The sequence below is a fragment of the Lathamus discolor genome, chromosome 4 (genome assembly GCF_037157495.1).
Source record: "Lathamus discolor isolate bLatDis1 chromosome 4, bLatDis1.hap1, whole genome shotgun sequence".
Taxonomy (NCBI): domain Eukaryota; kingdom Metazoa; phylum Chordata; class Aves; order Psittaciformes; family Psittacidae; genus Lathamus; species Lathamus discolor.
The window spans coordinates 4,440,949-4,463,046 of record NC_088887.1 but is presented as its reverse complement, the minus strand read 5'-3'; the positions used below and the strand labels follow the sequence as shown (position 1 = coordinate 4,463,046).

The following is a 22,098-nucleotide window of genomic DNA, read 5'->3' as shown; positions in this document are numbered from 1 at the left end:
TTTCTAAACCTGCTGCGTAATTGTTGCTTAATCCTCTATTTTAAAGTGGGAATTCACTCAAGGAAGTTGTTGTAATTTTCCTATGTCTAGCAGAGACCAACCACAATGTATGTGAGATGTCTCCTTTCTAAGAAGGCAATTCTACCCTTAGTTTATCAGTACTTGATGATTAATTTTTAAGCATAATTTAAGTGGATAATTCCCTGGGCTGTCAGCAAGGTTTTCACTGTGATATCTGCTGTCTCTTCTGTTTCTGCTTGTGTAACCTGTAGTGTATTCTTACCTATTTCTTCCCACTAATGTACTCTTCAGCTATGCCTCTTTAGGCAGGACACTTAAAGATGTGGAGGATGTGCAGTGGGTTGGCAGAATCAGGTATTTGCATGAGGATGTTTTTATGTTAATCTGAAGTTTGACAAACGTTCTGTGTGTGTTTATTAGTGCCTTTGTGTGATAAAATGTGTCTGTACATATGTGCATATTCTTGGCTAAATGAAGTACAGAGTAAAGGTAAGAATGGTGTCAGATTTTTTTAATGTCATGGGCAGTATTCTATAGCTAAAAAATATGAACATTTCCATTATGATGCACTTACCACTGAATAATCTACCAGGGGAGAGGCAGGTACATCTATGTGTGTTATGTTAGAGATACGCCCCCGTGTCTCTTCTATATCAGGCTCAAGATAAAAATTAGTCCCCAAATTGCTAACATGCAGGCACACAGCAATTGCTGTACTAAGTCAAAGCAATCAAATGACTTATGCAACGTAGGTGAGTTCAGATGCTGGAGAGGCAGGTATGAGCTTTTCATAGAGGATAAGTTCCCCAGTAACATAATGTTGAGGTTTGGGAAAGAGCAGACTTTAATTAGTTTATAGTCTGAAAACAACTCCCCTGTAAACTAATAGCAAAAGTCCTCCTGTGCCTGTGATAATTTTCATTGTTCATCTTTGAACATGTATGTATTTCCAGTACAGTTTCTTTAAGAAGGGGAAGTGAACAGACTATTTGTGATAATACAATACTACTTACACTACTCTTATTACTGTTCCTGAATCTGTTCTTTGGTGGTTACCAGGCAGGTATAAGTGCCTTGGGATGTTGCACTCTGCAAAGTGGTCCCTGCAAGAATACAGATTTACAAGTAACAATTTAAAGCTGCTGTCCAACCCTGGTTTTTTTTAAATCACAACTTTCTGCCATTTGGCTCACCCTGCAGTCCCACGGGCTCATAGATGGGACAAGGAACAGGAGCGACTGGCGGGAAGCTATGCAGGAGGGAACAGTAAATGGAAGGAACACAAAGGGAAGGTAGTTCTTAAGCTGAAGAAACACGGAACTCCCTGCAAACAAGCCTATTTCCTGATTAAAGTTTTCATGACACTAAATTATTCGTCTGCCTAATCAACTGCTTTGATGATGTCAGAATGTTTCCCAAGTTTTTAATTAACATCAGTTAGGGAAAGAGATGCATTACTGTGGATGAGGTGAGGGAGAGAAACAGAAAGCTTGAAGGAGACAGCTGTGGCCAGAATGCCTGCTCTTGGGGAAGTCTCTGTTCCTGAAGCCTCTGAGGAACAAAAAGAGCAGCCTCAAGGAAATTTCACTGTCTAGTTAAGAATCAGTTGTTTGCTGAATGCTGATAGCTCCTGCTTGTTATTGAAGGCAATATCAATGTAATTACACTTGTTACTGGGTGTTTTTTTCCCCTTTCATATTAATCTTGAGTATACCAATGCTCACCTCTCCATTACTTGTTTACAAATTAGTAATTGGGTTGGAATGGTCTAGTATGCCCACTTGTGAAAAATGGCCAAGTGGGAATAGTTGCTTGGATTTCACTGTGTATCTATATTTAGGCCTATAAAACAATAACATTATCTTCCATAAATTAAAATGTCAGCTTCTTGCGGGGCAGTTCTGGGTAGAAAAAGGTTCAGTCTCAATTGATTCCAGCCTACAAGCGTGGAAGAAATTAAGTGATGCTGAGTGAAGCACCCAACAGGAAATCTGAGAAATAAAACTAAGCTCCAGAGGACTCAGTGAGTGATACTGCCCTACTCATCATCAGCATTTTTAAAGAGACAGAACTTTGCAGGACAAGGGAAGAGGAAGGTTGTGGAGAAGCTGGGGGCAAAGAGTAAAATGCTGATTTGGAAGACCTGATAGGCAATGGGAACTTTTTTCCCCTTGGTCAGAGTTTATTGACTGTTAAACCCATGTCAGTATTCCTCCATTTGAGAGACGTTCAGGAGTTTGTTAGCTGCCGCCTTTTGCTAGAAGATCTCACCTAATCAGAACTTGCAGTCTGTGCTCAGGAACCCCGGATTTTAGGCAACTCAAGTTTATCATTCCTGAGGGATGAAGAGATTATTATCCTGGCTGTACTTGGACCACAACTCAAATACCTCCTCAAGGCTGGTGCAGCTGATGGCCTCAGCCTGAAAACCTTTTATCCTAGACATTTCTCAGATGCTGTCAGCATTCCCAGTTTTCATTGGATCACCTCTTTCAGCAGCTCCAGTGCCAGTTTTTGTCTGTTGGACAAAGTCAGTGAGTTAATAGGTTTCCTTTGCTGAATATTTTCACTGAGCCTTTACCCATGGAGGACAGACTAGTCCTTGCCTCTCTGGTCTCACAAGGCTCTCTGCCTTCCCACTGGTGATCAGGGTGTTGCTTTCTGCATGCAAAATAAAAATGATCTCTCTGGTGAATGCATTTTTAAGCAGGAATGCAACAGCACTATTGCTTTAAAAATACGCTTGTGTAGTGTGTTGTGTGGGCTTCTTTTTTAACCAAACCTCCCCAATTCTTGCATAATGTAGAGGCAAAGGAGTCCTGGCCTCTCTCCTGGCTCTTGAAAAAAGTAACTAGGAGAGGAAATGAAGAAAAGATGAAAATTGGTTTGAGTGTGCAATGAGAAAGAAGTCCTGATTTACATTTAGGTGTAGGAAAGGAAACTTGTAGCAGTGATCCAGGTTATGATCACAGGAGAGAGAAGTTCCAGTCTAAAGAAGCCAGAAGTTCCCTTATGTGGGAGGGGGTTCATACTAAATGTTGCTTCTGCTTGCCCAACCGAGGGCTCCCCTCTATACCTCCCTGATATCTCATAGGGATCATGGGAGCTAAGGCTCCCCCCAGGACCACACAGGGATGCTGTGTTTCATCAGAACACAGCCTTGAGAGCACTCAAGGCCATGTGGGGGATGCCAAAAGAAGTTACCTTTCCCTGGCAATTGCATCTTCTCACCCTTTAATTTTGCCTTAACACAGCAGCTGTGTAGTAAGGCACAATTTGTCTTCTAGAACAGTATACTTAAAGCAAAGGTAAACCTGATTATTTCAGTTCAGTCTAGTAGTTTCAAGCTCCAGAAAACAAAGTGGGTTTTATTACTATTATGGGTGTATTTTGGCAAATTGTCTCTTTCTTTTCTTAAAAACTGTATTTTAGTATAAAGTCTGATGAAAATGAAATGGCGTTATAGATAAGTTATATGTGAGGGTTTTAAATCATTTACTAAACACAGTTTGAGCATGTTGAGATATTTAGGGCCTTTTGTATTCATGATTATTTTATGTGTCACTTACTGTTACGTAAAATATGAAAGTAGTCTGTGGGGAATGAATTCAGAGGAAGACACACTCTTATCACATGAGCTGAGATGCTCATTATTTGGATATACTGTTACACCAGGGAGGCAGGCTCACAGCCATGCGTACTACACAGCAGCCAAAGGACAGTGCTGGCCCTGTTGTTCTCAGGCATGGCAGGAGTTAAAGATGAATTTTCCTCTTCCTCTCCAAAGCTGGCCGATGCAGGTCAACAATCTTCTGCAACCTCTCTGTGTTACCACAAGACTCTGTTACTCACCCCGAAAATACGGTTTTTAACATTAGTCAGTGTTATGCACCGTGTCTAGTTTGTAGCTAAGAAAAACCTAAAGACTTTCTTCACCTCTAGCTTAACCCATTTTGAAGTAAAACTGCAAGAGTGGTTCAGGTCTCACTGGTTTCCAAATGAAGTGCCGTAACCCCAACAGCACGGTAGCACCTACGTGGAGTTCACAAGCTAGACAGAAATAGAGCTGATGGCTCAATCCTGCCAAGAGGATTGAAAACTTAGAGGTAAAATGGGAAAGGAAGGTTGCTGGAGAAAATGTTATCCTGGAATAACTGCTCGACATGATAGTAATTTTCATCAAGTATGATAATTTGCATTAACTTTATTGAACAAGAATTACAGACCTTATTTTCAAACTTCTGTGTCCTTATAGGCAATTTATTTTATTTATTTCCAATGCATTATTAATTCTACCTTGCATCCTATCTCATTTTATTTTATCTCTCTTGGATGCCCAGTTACTTTTATTAAATATTAATAGCTATCTTTTAATTTATCCTGTAATTTGGAAGCAGAAGAGCGCTGCAGTGGTTTCTGAGTTTCCGAGGGGCGATATTTCTGTATGGTGATGGGGGTGTCTGAATGGCAGTGCACCTATCTCACTGGGTATCAGGCCGAGGCTGACAGCACAGTGATTGTCCTGCCACTCTTATCCTGTGGAGGCAGAAGATAATTTGTAGAGCTGTGTGAAAATGTCAAAAGAGATAAAAGGCTACCCTCCACATTTCATACGTCCAGGAGGGGTGTTCATGTGGGAACCAGCATCTTTGAGACAGAAAAAACAGCTATTCAGGCAGAACCAGTGTACTTCAGCTTTGGAGATGAGTCTCTCTTTCTAGGGCTTTTCCGAGGCTTCTGTGCCAGGGTTTGAACATCAGGAGTTCAGGTCACAGCAATCTGCCTGGCACTGTCTGAAAATAGGGAAGATCTGTGGCATGTTGAGCTGAGCGTTCAAAATCCATTTCATTGTAGGACTTTGGCACTCCAGTAGTGTTACTAGAAGCACTAACTGCAGATGAGCCACTGTTTACTGAGGATAGCCTCCCGACTCAAAACAGCAGGAGGGTCTCTGCTGTGTCTCAGGATGTTTGGGGTGGGCCTTTGGGGGTTTCCTGGCCTCCAATCATTGATTTGCTTATTAGGCAAGAAGACAGTAATGTACTCCCTGGCTCAGTGACAAAAGAAACATTTCACACTGACTTTCCCTCTTGTTTTTTGAGTTTAGGTGATGGCTACTCAGAGTACCCTCAAGCACTGATGTATGTGTGCAGTCAAGGATATTGTCACCTCATCAATAGAATGAGGAGGGACATTAAACGTTATAAGATGTCATTCTGAATCAGCTTTAAAATCTCTTGTGTCAGGACAAGCTGTAAAGTGGTTATTCATTTTAGATAGAAGTCAGTGGAGATTTATTCTCGTCCTTTCCTAAAAATGATTGATTATAAGATTATTTTGTTTAAGCTGCCCAGAGGGATTGAGAATCTTTATCCTTTGGGTGAGGTTGATCCCTCTGACCAAGCCTCTGAAGTTTGTCAATGTGTGCAGTCGACTAAATCAGGTTTGCCTTGGACCTCACTCTGCTTCACAATTTAAAAACAAATAAATAGCCCCCTCCATGTTCTTGGACTAACACATTTCAGTATTTTCCCCTGTACTTAAAAAACGTGTGATTCAAATGGCAGCTTTGTCCTTGAGAATGTGGTGGTGTTCGATGACCATGCAGCGACAGTGCTTTCTATTCAAAAATAAACATGGCTCTGCCATCTGCCACTCAGAGTTGTCTTAAAACCCAGCAGGCAACACTGAGAAGATAATTCTTCCTATTCCATACATACCCAAACAGACCTGCCTTTTAGCTCTGGACATAGATTCCAGTGCTCTATGTTAATGAACTAACCACCTGTTTCAGAAGGATTTCAAAGACTTCACTGAGGTTTGTTTAACTCAATCCTGCCTATGTAAAATTTATCTTTTTATTTTATCTACAACAGTTCTAAAGGTTTTAAAGGACAAGAAGAGGTCAGAGTTTATAAGAATTAAAGGAGGAAATTTGGTGAAATAAAAGATTGTAATTACTGATGGAATAGAGGATTGAGCTTTCAGGGTAATTGTTCCAATCCACCTTAAGATGCTCAATTGCAGATACATGTTTATATATATGTGTGTATGTATGTATCAATTTTTATTCAGCTGAGTAACCCCGGTGCTTGTAACTATTCATGTGCACAGAAGTACTCAAGTATATGTTGGGAAATTAAGGGCCTAAGTCTGTGTTTTGTGGAAATTGTTACAATTTGATTCATAATAGAGCATACTGGTATGCAGGTACTTAACAGAAACTGGCAGAGCTAAAATACTGGTGGCAGTAGGGCAGCTGTTAACACAGCTGGAATTAAACAAGGATTTCCCGTTTTCCCAAACACGGAAAGCAAACTCTCATCAGGTTCAGTTCATTGAAAAGCTGGCACTCTGTTGACTGCTGTCCCTTGCACTGCTGAATCCTGTCTTGTCACCTTTTTTTCTCTCGCCTGTACCTTCCTCTTATCCCTCCTCCTGTCTATACATTGTAAGCTCTTTAGGGCAGACAGTGTTCTTTTCTTACATGCTTCTGTGTTATCACAGTCCATTAACAATCCTGAAACAGGTTAAATAATTCAATATCAGGAGAGATCTAGGACCACAAGCTAATACTATCTACAGTATTAATGATCCTGTAATTAAATGGGTCACTGATTTAATGTAGCTTGCGTTCTTATTATATTTATTACAATTTTACTAATGTCATTGCTAGTAGAATTATGGGTATAAGGAATTTTCATTCAAGTATAACCATCAAAACTGTTTACAGTTCAATGTCTGTTGAAGTGGCCAGTTTATGTCCTCTTTTTATTTTACTTCAATGCCATTTAGGTGCTACCTGAGATTAGAGAGAAAGAATTAAAATAGGAAAAGAAAAAAAAAATGGGGAAGGAAAAGCAGGAATTGAAACTCCTCAAAGAAAGGGGCTTTTTCAGTGGTAAACATTTAAACTTTCAGTTATTCTTTTACCTATATTTTTGACTATCTGCTAATGAGAAGGTGGCATCAGGCATCTTCTACCCACAACCAGAACAAGCAAAGCTGAGATTTCTGCTTTAAGTAGGTAATCTCTGATTTATTAAGGAGCACAGACTGATAGGTTTTGGGAGAGCATTCCAGACATTACTTGTTCAGTAGTTTAGGGCGATGTATAAAGCCAATTCATTTTCTTAGTATCATTGTAGATTATTTTTTCCTTTCTCACTTGCTACAGATACACTGAAACTGAAGTGTATTCACAGCTAAAGTAGGTGTGCGTGTAGGTAGTATTTTCTTTTTAGTAGCAAGGGAGTGGCCTGATGGTTTCTTCATTGCAGAAGCATGATTTTTAAATGATTGGAGTTCTGAGGCGTTCTTTTAATCTCAAGCTAAAAGAGATTTAAGCACCAAAAAATAGTAATAGAAAGGTATCTAACCAGGAATCAGTTGTCGCCAGTTCATCATGGCAGTATTTTCTGTTCAGAAACTGACACCCGGCATTGTCATTATATTTGTGGGCTGTGGAAAATGGGACAGATAATTGGGTTGGCAGGATTTGGAAATCACATAGAAGAGAAGACTGAGTAAAATTTCCAAGAGCTCCACAAGAACAGGTAATTGGATAATATCCAGTATATGAGATCTGTATCAAATTCTAGTGGTACGGTAGATCTTGTGATACAGAGTGCAGTTCTGGTCCTGTCCCTTTAGAATATATATGGGGGTTTTAGGTTACAGAAGCAATTAGACTTCTATACAAAATGTTGGTGGTTTTTTGCCAGTATAAACAATAAAAAGACATATAATCAAGCCACCAATCAAAAGAGAAAAAAAAGGGGGGGGGGGGAGGAAGCAAAGAAGTTACTGACAGTAAATGCCATTTTACTTCTTTTTGAAATAAATAATAAATAATTGAATATATATATGTATATATATAAATATGTATAAAAATATATAAATAATAAATAATTGAAAGCAATTAATTGAGAGATAGCAAAAGCAAGAATTCTTTTACATAACAAGCAACTAGCTTGTAAAACTGTTTGCCAGAAGCGATGACTGAAGTTGGGAGCTTAAACCAGCCTCTGTGGGTTTAATTTTTTGACAGTTCATGGGTGAATTAGGTGGGCATTTTTGCGTCATGGGAATGAGGACAGAACAACTTCCCAAGATAAAAGCAATGCTTGAAATAGTGTTTGTTTCTTGTATCTTCCTTTGAAGACATGTTCCAGGCCATCATGTAAGACATGGTTCTAGGTTGAATCAGTCACTGTATTGGTTCTTACATAGCTTTATGGAAGGGTCCGTATTCACGGAAGATTAAAGTGTAAGTACCAGTGTACAGTGTCATAAGCAGGATGATGTCATATTTCGGATGCCTTTTCATCCATTTGAGTATGTACCTTAATTCTGAGACAGTTTTGATCCAATTAATGAATCAGTTGGGCAGGGAGGGGGCTATTTTTAAGAAGCTTTGTAAGGCCTAATAGTTTTTAAACAGACAAATATCATGCCAGGTCTTTGCTCTGAACCAATTATCTTAAGCTAAAATGCTACACATAGGGCTGGTTTGCCTATCTAAATAGTGCTTGGGAGTATCATGGAAGTAACGTTTGAACAACTCTTGGCAGAACATACTGCTTTTTCCACAGTTAAGGAAGAAGAAAATCTAAAATGGCTGAAAGATTTCTGCAGATAAGGAAAAAAAATGCAGCTGCAAAGGAAAACAGAGACAAAAATATTTGCACATTCTTCCCCATAACAGACTCTCATTGCGACACTTGAATCAGGCATTGACTCATCTGCGCAAAGCCTTTTACTGCAGGTGCCATCCATTTCATGAGTCTCTTCAGAGGGCATTGGGGGGAGCTGCGCTGCAACAGGAATGCCTCAGCCAGATATAGCAGGTAGGAGAGCAGAGTCCCTCTCACACAAACAGCAACTTGCTGCAGCTCTTCTCGCTTCAAAGCAGTATTTCATCTCTTTCGAAATCGTATTCCATGGTGTAAAGGAAATATCACGCTGAGATTGTCAGCAACATTCCTCACTGCTCAAATGGCTTCCTTTGAACAGCTGTTAAGATACCATTTTAGCTTCACATTTGCTCTGAAGGGATAGCAGATAATGAGTGCAAGTTGGAAAGAAACTATTTGAATTCCTAGGCAGACACCTTATTTGTATTGCACTTATGGTCGGCCAGCAGCAGCGACCATTTGTTTTTAGCTGTCACTGGGATCCTGTGTCCTGCTGTGTGAGATGAAACACAGCGAAGGATTCATCGCTCCTCTCTCTTACCTTAGGGCAAAAGGACTAGTGGTTGCTGCAGACTGAGTCTCAGGGCAGGGGGGATGTGTGTGAAATGAACCAAGCACCAAATTTTGCTGTGCATGGGTGGCTAAAATATAATGGGAACTGAGGGCACAATCCAAATCACTATGAATATTCCTAGAAAAGTCTCTTATCCCTTCTAGCATCACTTCCTAGGGCAGGGAAGTGCCAGTGCTGGACCAGTTGCTGTGGTGGTTCTTCCTTTGTCTCATCCTAAAACAGGGAGCAGAAAGTCCTCAAGAGGTGGGTGCAAGGAATGGCTTTGGTTTTTCAGCTCTGTGAGGAGAGGGGGGAGAAAAACAGTGCAAAGGCTCGTCATGTTTATATGACTGCTTTGGCTACAGTTGGTGACACAGCCGAAACACTCCCCACCAGCCTAAAAGCAGCAATGGCACATAGTGCAGGCAGAAAAGTCACTCTAGTGACTACTACTAGTTCAGAAATGCAATGGACAGAAGTGGTTTATGAATTATTTTGAGGGGTATGAGGTATCTCGAAGCACAGTAAAAGTTTAAGAAGCATGTTACATAGCGGTAAGCTCAACAATTCTGTTGCCTATAACTACAATGATTTAGCATTGTTTCTTTTCTGGAGTTGAACAAAATGCAACAACTACTTCCCTTTATGTATCCTAAGGGCATATTAGGGCAGTGTTTTGTGTTTGTGGAATAATGGTCAAAACAGCTTTGCATAACCAGTTACAGTAAAAAAAATTTGCAGTATTTGTATTATCTACGTACGTGGGCCATTTTTGGCTCCTGTGTGGTTTGCAGGAGTTTTGGCTGAGTTTCAATGCAAACTTTTAAAGCTGATTGGAACCACCATAGAATAGAGAATAGTTAGGGTAGGAAAGGACCTCAAGATCATCGAGTTCCAACCCCCCTGCTGTGGGCAGGGACACCTCACACTACACCATGTCACCCAAGGCTCCGTCCAACCTGGCCTTGAACACTGCCAGGGACAGAGCATTCACAACTTCATTTGTCAACCCATACCAGTGCCTCCCCTCCCTTACAGTTAAGAACTTCTTCCTTATATCCAATCTAAACGGGTTTGAATCCATTATCCCTTGTCCTGTCACTACAGTCAGTAATGAATAGTCCCTCCCCAGCATCCCTATAGGCCCCCTTCAGGTACTGGAAGGCTGCTATTAGGTCTCCACGCAGCCTTCTCTTCTCCAGGCTGAACAGCCCCAACTTCCTCAGCCTGTCTTCATACGGGAGGTGCTCCAGTCCCCTGATCATCCTCGTGGCCCCCTCTGGACTTGTTCCAACAGCTCCATGTCCTTTTTATGTTGAGGACACCAGAACTGCACACCGTACTCCCAAGTGAGGTCTCACAAGAGCAGAGTTAGAGGGTCAGGATCACCTCCTGCATGACATCAACCGAAGCTAAAGACAAGCTTTACATGACAAAAACTGAAAGAGGAGGTATTTTGGATTCTTATGTGGCCCATAGAGCGGTTTTGTTCTTTCCTTAAAATTATGTGTAAAAAGAGAATTTAAAAAGAGAATTAAAAAAATGCATTACATGTATTTTTTGTCTTGAATCACAGAATTTCTCACAGATTCAATGGTACGTGAATTATGATAACAGAAAAGCAGCCAAGCACATACCCATTTTCAGTGTTAAGGCTTGTGGTAATTCGTGTGTTTAAATTTACCAGTTACACTACATTATTTTTGCAGGATAGCACTTTTTTCCTAGTTCATGTATCATATCAGATTTGAGATTATCTCATGCTTATGTTGAATAATAACTCATTACACAGTTAAATGAGTCACTGTGGGGTTATCTACATAGGTAATACTGATACCATGCTGCAGGCTAAATCCAGCCCCAGTTCTGTCACTATCGTCCCAATGGAGCCGTATGAAATACAGTAGGATTATCTGTATGCTAATGGTGTAAATCAAGATGGAAGAAAGCTAACATCAGTGTAGATGTGTAAGTCATAAAAGATAAGTAATGTCTGGAGTTGGTAGGTTACTTCCACAGTTGTATGGATTGTTATTTGAAGGAGGGCTGTAGCAATGCACTCTTTGCTGACACTTGGAAAATACAGTAAATACTTTGCGGAACGCATCAACTGCTCTCAGCTTTGTGTGCGACACTGAACTTCTATGAAGCGCGTTATTATTAAGGATTAACTACAACATTACCTTTTAATAGGATCATAAATCTTTAATTACAGTTCAGTATGGTACCAACTAAAATTGCTTTTGGAATGAAACACTTTTATTGAATGATATGAATACGAAATTCCTTTCAGAGGTAAAAAAATCACAACTTCTCAGGGTGAAGTTAAGGCATGCAAAACTCCCACTGACCTCAAAGGATGCCAGTGTCTGCCCACTGATTAACATGGGATTTACCCAGTCTGCCATTAATATTTTACTACTTTTAATGTCCATTAAAAGTTCGTGCCCCTCTATGGTTGTTATATTTACAGTTGTTTTTTAAATTCACAATGGTGTCAGCTCTAATTATGTAAGAGATCTCATCCAGGCAGTGGAAAAACAGCAGGTTGGTGGTGGGTGGTTTTCATCAAGAAACAAGAGTGTTCACTGAAACTGTATTAAAAGTACAGCTGGAATTTCATGCCAGTTGAAACATGAATGTCCATTACTGTCATTGCAGCTGCAGTTTCTGCTCCAGCTTAGCTTCCCTGCAGTGACCTTTCCAAACATGTGTCTCCTCAGGCTCGGAGGCTGCCTGTGGCAGAAGGGCTGTGCCAAGGGAGGCAGCCTTCTGGACGAGTGATGGGGTCAAATGCTGGAGTGATGGGAAACTTTTTAAAACGTGCAAAACTGCATATTGTTGCTTGGAGGGTTATTTTAGGCATCTCCCAGAGAGAGCGTATAGTGCAGTTAAATACTTTCCTGTTAGTTTAGTCTTCAACATTTTATGTTGCTTTGTTTTTCAAACAGCAGCTGACTTTTATATGGGAACATCTTCTGAATCGTACCCGTGGATTATACCCATGAATGGAAAGGCAATAGATCCTACTCACTCCTAAACTCTCATTCAAGGGGAAGAGGAAATCTGTGCCAAAGAGAGAGAGCTGCACTAGGAAAGTGTTCTTTGCAGCTGTGTGCTGAATGGATGTGTAAAGAGGTAATGCTTCAATTGCAAGGCAGAGGAAAAGGGAACACTGTTTTCACAGCAGATATTTTCCAGCCCACTGATGTAAAACCCCCTTGTTTCCTTATTAGAGGCTACGACACAGACTCTTCCACACTTGCAGAGACTCTAGGCAAAGCAAATGTTCACACGTATGTGATGAAGCTGCATCACAACAGCTGCAGGTTTAAGCAGTCCTTTCTGCTCTTGGTAAGTGTGAAAAATCATTGGCAAATAAGGTTAGTATTGGTGCCAGGGCTGTTTCACGTGCTGTCAATTAAAAGGTAAAAATCAGGTGATTTTGCAAGTGAAGGCAAATTTGCATTTTTTGCCTAACTGACATGTTCTTAGTACAAAGATTAAAGCATGAAGAAAGCTACCTCTGCATCGTTCCCCATATGCTTCTCTTGACTGGCATTACTGTCCTCATGCCTTCTTCGAACTGTCTCTGCTTTCCTCTCAGATTTGGGGGTACCAGCATAGTGTTTCAAAGGTAAAAGTGGAATGTGTTAGCTTTCTCTAACTAACTTGAAAAACCATACACAGTCAAGTGGCAGTAGCATAGGCACAAGTCAAGCTATACTCCATACCCAGGAGCTCTGCCAAGTGGAGTCAGTTTGTGCTGTAATTCACAACAGTACATTGTAGCTGGCATAGCCATTGCCAGACTCTAACTAGTTTAAAGATAATGCTGATACTGAGTCCCTACTCTGCAATCCTCCAAATACACGTAGCTGCAACTTAACACATCCCTGACTATTGTACTTGCTTCTGTCCTTCAGAAATAGCTTATGTCTAGAAGAAGTTGTAATGTTGATATTTGTTAGCTGGCAGACTTAAAAGTTTGCATGCTTTTATTGTAATAGTTCAACAGGAATTTTGCTACCCACAGTTACTGAGTCTCACAATGTGTGATGTTTCTGAAATGGGTACAATGACTGGATTATCTAGTAGGATGGACTGAGAGGAATGTACTTGAAGAGTGAAATAGTAGCGAGAGTGCCACATTTCAGGCTTTTTCAGGTTTTATTAATTCAGACTGCCTTGCATGTACTGAGCATCCGTTTGCAATTCGGGTGCGTTGCATGTGTTGCTAGTGCATGTCTTCTGGGTTAGCTCTACCCAAGAAGAATGCATTTTTTGCAAGAGCCACGACACAGACAAACAGCAATATCACAGGGTTGGGGAGGAGAATGAAATAAAGGTTGCCTAAAATCTCATAATCTAAACCAGCATAGAGTACTACACCTTAATTACATCATTATTGTTTATTGCATGTAAAAGGAGTGGAGTCGGGTGACTTAATAGTGCATTCCCAAAAGTAGGAAATTTAGGTATCTTTTAATCAGAGGGGTTTTTTAAATTAGTATTTTACCTTGGGTTTTCAGTGCTTAGCTCTCCTTACCTGCAGAATTGTCTTACCAACTTACCAGCACATGGCAGTTTTTTATGCCAGTGTATGTTGGGTATATATGCAAAAACTTATAACATACTTGAGGTTTTGCCGTCTGTTTTCATAGCCGTTCCCATAGGCAATGCAACTTGTAATTTTGAGGGGTTTTAATATACTGTATGGAACAGTGTCGGTAGCTTAAAGTGACAAATAATCAGGAATGTTTACATTTTTGTTTTCCTAGCATTTTGCTGGCTTATTAGAGTGTATTTACAAGTGAATGCCACAAATGCTTTGACTGAAGTTGTGAAATACTCATCTAAAAGATTTCAGATTAGCATTTTTTTTGTATACCGAGCCTTTATACCAGAATAAGTGTACTTAAATATTGCCTCAGCTTACGCTGTCTTGCTGACAGGTTGGTTTTTTTCTAACAAATAATTATTTTGGGAGATAAAAAAAGGAAAAAGGTGGCTGTGTTTTGATTAGTTTGATTTTTTGTGTGTGTGTCATTTTGGGGTTTGGGGTTTTTTTTCAGTGTGCTCCCGTCTGAATGTGCTTTATAATGTCAAAGAGACTGAGAGGGCATTTCCCACTCCATTTCCTCGAGGTATAATTTACCACAGGATTCTAGAAGCATAGGGAAGAAGAAAGAAATAGTATTTTCCATGATATTGATATTACTGGGTATACTGGGTTAAAAGACTACGAACTTAAACTGCAAGCCTGGTGTTTAAGTTGGGTAGTGTTCAAATTCTTTAAGGAATTTGAAAGGACTCTACTTCTGAGTTCATTTCTGCATTAATTTCTAATTCCCAAGGATTAATTGTACGGGGCAAATAAGATAAACTGTCTTGAACGGAAGTGAGAAAAAGCAGTGTGTATACAATATATATTTGCAAAGTCAGCAGCACAGTTACAGTGATAATTTTATCCTGGAAGCTAGCATCTGGCATGCTGACCTCACGGACTGACAGAAAATCCACACATAACACAGGCAATCAACTTATAATGGGGGAAAAGTTGGCAAAGTTTCTGCTTACCACACAAAACTGTCCTGCGTGCACGTGTCAGAGGGATGACATGTCCCTGTCAGCACCTGGGAGAGCATTCCTTGTTGGAAAGGGAGGTTGCCTTCAGAGACAGAAGTCACACGCTTAGCAGTTTCATTAGAGAAAGATGCATTTTGGGGAAGTATTTCAGGATTGTCTGAGGTGTGGTTTAAAGATTTCTTATGTATGTTCTCAGTTAAGAGGCTACAACTATCCAAAGCTCAGGAGCTGAGAACAGAGTGTAACAAAAGTATAGCCAACCTGATGAAGAAATACTGTTTCATTCTTTCAACAGTGAACATAGTTGTGTTGGCAAATGCTGGGCGTAGACTGAGTGAGAAGCCAAAGCCATTTGAAAATAATACAGAATGATACCTGCTGTCACGTCTCCTTGAGTTAGGGTCTTACCGTGATTTCTAAGCTAAGTCAGTCTTTACCTTGTTAGTAGCTTGATAGGAGAGCCGATAAGGGAAACCTATCACATTTTTAGGACATGGTATTTATGGGTAAGTAATCAGTGCTGTTATTCCCTCCTCCTCCACAGCCAAAATCAGTGCTGCACCTTACCCCATTATTCACCTTGAGTATTTTGTACTTCCAGAGGGTGATACTGCAAGCAGATCCTGGCCCCTAACACTGATTTACTTCCCCTCAGCAGGTTTCACCAAGGAGGACTATTAATCAGATGTGCCTTGGTCATGTTCTAAACTGAGTAATTAAATTTTCCCTGCCTACATTACCTTTGAAGTTTCAATTACTTTACAGCTTTTTTTCCTTCTTTATTTGATTTCCTAAACTGGTTTGCAGTATTTCTTTGCTCTCATACATGTGTCTACTCCAGATACATCTGCATTTGAACCACAGTAATTCTGCCCTATGTGACATTTGTATAGCCCTTGCAGATACGCTAGGCACCAATGAATATGTGTGTTTCCTTAGTGATATAACAGCGATTCATGATCCATTATCCTTCACCATACTTTAAAATAAATATGCCTATGTTTTTTATGCACTTGGAAATGCAAAGAGCCACATTGTTTATGAAGGCATTGCCCTCGGCATAGAACACCCAGAGACATGGAGAATATCCTTCAGTTCACAGCTTTTCCATGTCACCATCTAAATCAGCACGTGGAGGGCAGGAAACCGCTTCTCTGATAAGAGAGGCTGCAGGCCCTGAATATTTTGTTTGTTCTGGAACATGACGCATCTTTTAGTTGCCACAGCTCTTACCTGGCTCTTTGCTATTACTCTAAAAATAAGTTGAAGCTGTGGCTTAGGTCATGAGAGCTCTGCAGAAACATGGTTATAAATTCCAGACAGTCAAATAAAACTTCTCACATCAGTTGAGAATAGAGAGCAGAAAGATTTGATTTAAGGCACAGTGATCCAGGTTGATGCACTGATGTAATTTCCATCCCTCAGAAAGGTTAAAAGGAAGAAATAATAAAAAAGAATGTTGTAACTAAGCCTATCACTGGGATCTCTACCTGGGGAATATTGATTTGATGCTATCCAGCCAGAGGAAAGGCAAGGGTTCTTGCATTTATTGTAGCAGTAATAAGGTGAAGTTGTACTTCTCAGTGATGTTCCACTCCAAACACAAACACTGAATCAATATTCAAAGCCGCTGTTTCCTACTGGAAAAGTCCACAGCAGGAGAAGTTGAGGGATGAATTGCATTGCCCACATAGGTTTTAAAACATACACCATGGGAATATGTTGGTCCTGTGCTTTTTACCCAGGCATTGCAAGACGGCTCTTGATGTGCTCAGGTTTTGCATGTTGCTTGTATGGTAGTTCAGATGCTGCTGTGAGATTACCACCGTAATAGTAATCTGGATACTGAGTTTTAATGTAGCAGTACAAGACTTTTAAGCACAACATTCCCCCTACGAAGCATCAGTTCTGCCAGCACCAGCAGGCAACTGGGGCAGGTCTGCCACAGCCTGACAACAGTAAGGCGGGACTGAGACCTTCCTTTATGTTGTTAACTTCCATCACTTCGTAATGGTAAGGAGGAGATGGGCCAGAGAAAGGAAAATGGACAAATGACATGAATAGGAAGTTAGAATAGGCATCAGAACAGGAGAAGATACTGTGTTTGCCTTGGGACCTGCTTTTGCTGCATGGTAAAGCAATACATAAAATTAACTATTTTTATAATTAAAGCAATGATACTAGAGCTTGTTCAATAAAATGCCTTTTCATATCTGGAATAGCATTCAAATCCAAACTTGTTTTCAATAGATGCAACACAAAATTTGAGTGCATTATGAGTCCTTGTGTAGCCACATATATAGGTCAGATGAAGTGATTCAAATGTAATGTTGTGTTTAGTGTACGTAATACTGACTTCTTTCTTTGCCCCATCTTACCCTCTCCTGGCAGACTTAAGCAGGAAAAGATGTTGTGTGGATACAAGTGTCAATATACTCTTAGCATCACCGTTTATCTTAACCCTGCTCATGACAATAGCTGGCTATTGGCATAATGTTTATAGAGAGCACAAGATGAACTAGAAAGCAGGGCAACACCATTAGCTTTGCTGCTGTTCAGTCAAATAAAGCCCTATCCCTGATGGGGAAAACTATTCAGAAATAGAAATGAGTGATTTTCCTGCTGCCTTGCACTGGTAGCGGTCATTTACTCTTGGGGTGTTATATGTAAAGAATTATTGGTTTGAATGCGCTCTACATCCATGTTGGTGCTGTTAATGAGTGTTGTCAGGGACTGACTGTGGGACTGCAGTGATAGTCTCTCTCTTGCCACCTCTTGCGTTTCTCAGTGTCATTAAATCACAGCAAATGTCCACCTACTGAGGACAGCTCTTCCAGGCACTCTGAAGGCTGGAAGGCAGTGCAAGTTTTTGTACATGATGACCTAAGAATTTGTGGTTTAGGGTATAAATGAATAGTGTACAAGCCGCTCCACAGTCGTCATTCACACACACCCTTACTGTGTGGACACAGAAATGCTGAATTTTTCTGCGCACAGGGTTTTGCTCTACTCCTAAAAAGCACGCTGCAGTCATCACCCCAGCCATTAGTGCAAAATGGCCAGTCATTACAAATGCTCCCATAGCCACTTCTCATACTTGCTTTTCCCACTATGCAAAATCTAATTTTCCTAATGTCACTCTGTTGGTACATTATAGCTGCATTTCTCACACTCTTAGCAAGACCTGTGCTGACCCCTGCTTGGGGTAGCACAAATCGTGTCATTGCCTTTACCAGTGAACACAGCATCCGCTATCATTTCATCACTCAGTGCTCTGGTACTGCTACCTTAACACACATTCAGTGTTTGGATGGGTGTAGCATCTTACAAGTTTTAAAAACATTTTAAAGGACCAAACTTATAAGTAACATGCCACGTTGTCGTGGTTTAAACCCAACCACAAACCCCTTTTACTCACTCCCCTCCCTTCTTCTTGCCCTCCCCCTGCTCCTGGAGGGACGGAGAGGAGAATCGAAAAGAATGCAACTCCCACGGGTTGAGATAAGAACAGTTTAGTAACTAAGGTATAACACAAATCACTACTGCTACCACCAATAATAATAATGCTAAAGGAAATAACAAGAGGAAAGAATACAACACCTCAACACCAGCCGACCAATAACTCGCCCCACTCCCCCCAGCCCAGCACCGACCGATACCTCGTCCAACCCTGCAGACCCTCTACCCCTTCCGGGTCACTCTAAGTTACATCCTGGGCATGACGTGCTGTGGTATGGAATACCTCTTTGGTCAGTTTGGGTCAGGTGTCCTGTCTCTGCTTCCTCCCGGCCTCCCCTCCTCCCTGACAGAGCATGAGGCTCAGAAAGTCCTTGGCCAGACCAAACATTCGAGCAGCAACTGAAAACATCGGCGTTATCACCACTGTTCCAAGGCCAAAAGATCAAAACACAGCACTGTACTAGCTCCTAAGAAGGAGAAAACTGACTGCTGCAGCTCAAACCAGGACACACGTACTATGTTCACAAGCCTATACTCAGACTTTATGATGGACCTCACACACCTCAGAGCAGCTTTTGTGCAAAAGTCTAAACAGAGCAAATGGGGCAGAAGAGATTTCTTCTAATTCTTGCAGTGAATGAATATTAGGGGAGATATGGCATGGGAGAGAAAAAACATTTGTTGATATTCTGCTTCCTATAGCTTTTCCTTTCAGCTCACATTACTGTATTAGAATGCAACATCCACTAACTCCTGGCTGTGATTTACAGTTATTCTGGGTATTTTCATTGACTGCAGTATAGTTTCTCATGCATTATAGCTGAGCCTCCTATGCCATCAGCAATGAACATAAGAAAATGGGCTGTTCTTCATGTATTTACTCAGAAATCAATATTTTTTTAATACAGAAGAAAGCATTAAAGCTTTTGTCTTAATCCTCATCTATCATGAACTGTAACATTTTTGTCTTCTATAGGGCAAAAATACTTGGTTTGATGAAAACTTCTTTGGTATCTGGCAAAGGAATATATTCTAGAGAAGTGTCCAATCTTGTCGTAAAGAAGTAAAAGCAGACTGTTGGTAGACTCTTGGCAGCCTCCCCATGTGCATGTTATCATTAGTAAACAATCAGTCTGTCTTCACTTCAAGCCATTTGTTATCTTTTTTGTTACAGAGCTCTCAATAACCAGTATTTCCTTTCATTCATCAATACATCAATGAAATGGTGTAATTCAGTAGATGAATAAAATATAATTAATATAGTAATATAATTCAACATAATAATTCAATGTAATATAATAATATATATGCAAAATAGAATAATATAATAAAATAGTATGGCATAACAATATAATATTATAATTCAATCTATGAATTAATAATACCAATAATATATTACTATACTATTAATATAATGAAATGATGTAATTCAATGAATTGATGAAATTCAGTACATCAGTGAAATTTCTTCTCAGCATCTCATTCCCCACTCCTCCCCTCCCCTGCCACATTTCTTGGTAAGCTAAATAGGGCAAGCTCAGTTCTTTTTCAGTCTGGGATTTCCCAAACTGTAAATCAAACCTGCCACAATGCTCTCCATTCAGCCTCCCTTGCTGCTCTTCTCCCGTGTCGTTTCATAATCACCAACAGCATAGCGGGACTTGCACTCCTGCTTTGTTTTGTATGAGGCCTTGTGCATGGCTTTCAGAAGTTACTTGCACACATTTAAAACAAAGGCAGAAGCTCATCTCCTTGGTTTTTGTGGTGGGTTGCAAAATTCACATTTTTTACTGGATACAGAGCAGTGGGAAACCTGACTGAGGAGGTTTCTGCAGCTCCAGCAGGGAGAAGGCTGAGATGCATATGTATATAAGCCTGCCACAGATTTGAGGAAAACACTTCAGTGCCAGCTAAAGTCGGTTATCATTGTGTTCATAGCAAAGATGATAGACTCAAGCTACAAAAATTCAAATGGAATTCGGTAATGCCCTAAGGAGAGTTTAGGATGGTTTATGTAGGAATTTTTAGCTATTCTTCAAAGCTCTGGAATGTAAAGAGATCCTAATATTCAAATGCAGGCTTTTGGCTTAGGTTTGACTATAATTTGCACAGAGCTGTCTTGTCCCAGCTTCCTCCCAACCTTCACCACATTTTACTTTTCTTACACAAGCCACATGAAATCCCTTCTATTACAATAAAAACCCTTCTATTACAATAAAATCCCTTCTATTACAATAAACAGTTCACTTAAAAATGCCAGCTGTGGAAATGGAACACCCCTTTATTGCTCTGACATTCCAGTATAGGTATGAAATTAATGTTGTCAATGATACTAAAGCCCAAACCAAGAAAAAAAAAAGGCCTTTGATTTTAGATCTTGCTCACGCTAGACCCAAACATGAGTTTGTTCCACATGAACTGCATGCTGATAGGTTGACCAAGCCTATAAAGGCAAAAACCAGTACCAAACAAAGCTTGGGTAGACCTGTTATACAGTATTTTGTTTACCTTACCTAACATATTTTCAGTTTCCAAGCACTTCTTCCTTAATAGTTTTTATTTTATTTCTCACTCTGCACTGCACGCTGTTAATTTCTTAGGTTAACCTTGTTTAAATCTGTATCTGTTTGACTTTGGTGGGAAATGCTCCCAGTAGTAAATGCAGTTACATAGTTTCTTACAACTAACTTTACATCAAGTCCCAGCAAATTATGGGAAACCAACCAGGCAATTCTTGGAAAACAATCCAACACACTTGTTTTTTTGAAGTTACCTGAAGACCCAAATACTGGGGTAGGTGTAACATGGGGAAGATCCAGTATGGAAACTAACTGTCTGTAGAAACAATGCTAGATAATTCCTTCTCTCTGGTTGGGGGATATTTGACAAGGAAATCACTGTAAATGTAAAACCAGCCTTACAACTCTGTAAGTGTGGTTGTACCCAGAATAGGTTATAATATACTAGAATAAGATCTGGTCAAATGCCTACATGTCAACAAAATAAACACCCTTTGAAACAGGAATTGCTTGAAATAGGCAGCATAGGGAACTGATAAGAAAAGTTTTAAAACCTCAGGAGAAAAGAGAATTGATTCTGTAGAAAACAATAGGGTCAAGCCTTTAAAAATGCTGACCACCTAAGAAAAAAAAAACTGCAGAGAAGTGCTGATTTTGAGTTTAGGAAGCCCTGCGTGTCTCTGACATGCTGCCTACCAGCTCTCTGCTTCTCACCTCCCCAGGCTGCTGGCACAGTGGTAGGAGCCAGCAGAAGGGAAGGTTTGATAACTGAATACCTGAACATCTGCTACCCATGATGGTTGGCTTGGGGTAGGTAGTGTGTGGGAACATATACTTGTTGGATTGGTGTCTCCAGCAGGGAGCTAGACTTGGCTGGGAGATGCTCTTTGCTCTGTAAAACTCTTCTAGTTAGTTTGAACAGTAAATTAACCACAAATACTTGAAAATGTTGAAATGAAATAAATTATTCTTGATTATTTTATTTTATTGTCTTTTCTTTAGGACTGTGTTAGCATGGACTTTGCCAAAAAGAGAATTCCACATTTTCTTCCCTTAATAATTCTCCTTCTAACTTCTAATTAATTCTGCACATTTTCTGGGATGTACCTTCCAGAAAAGCCATTTCCTCTGATTTGTATCAGTTGTTCATTTCTTTTCCTTCTTGAGATTTCTCACACCTGATTCGTGAACCCATTAAAAGGCTTCCCTTTAAAAAGCCACCCCACAGCTTTGTCAATTATTTTCCAGGGTTAGTGCTGGC

At 40.2% G+C, this 22,098-nt stretch overlaps 1 long non-coding RNA gene across 3 annotated transcripts in view; it reads left to right on the top strand.

Annotated features, from left to right (window-relative positions):
• Positions 1-22,098, top strand: part of LOC136012937 (uncharacterized) — a 274,847-nt gene that overhangs the window by 235,157 nt on the left and 17,592 nt on the right. For all 3 annotated transcript variants that reach the window (XR_010612084.1, XR_010612085.1, XR_010612083.1), the window contains exons 8-9: positions 12,222-12,408; positions 12,507-12,624. This is a non-coding gene — a long non-coding RNA (uncharacterized LOC136012937). The remainder of the gene's footprint in view (positions 1-12,221; positions 12,409-12,506; positions 12,625-22,098) is intronic.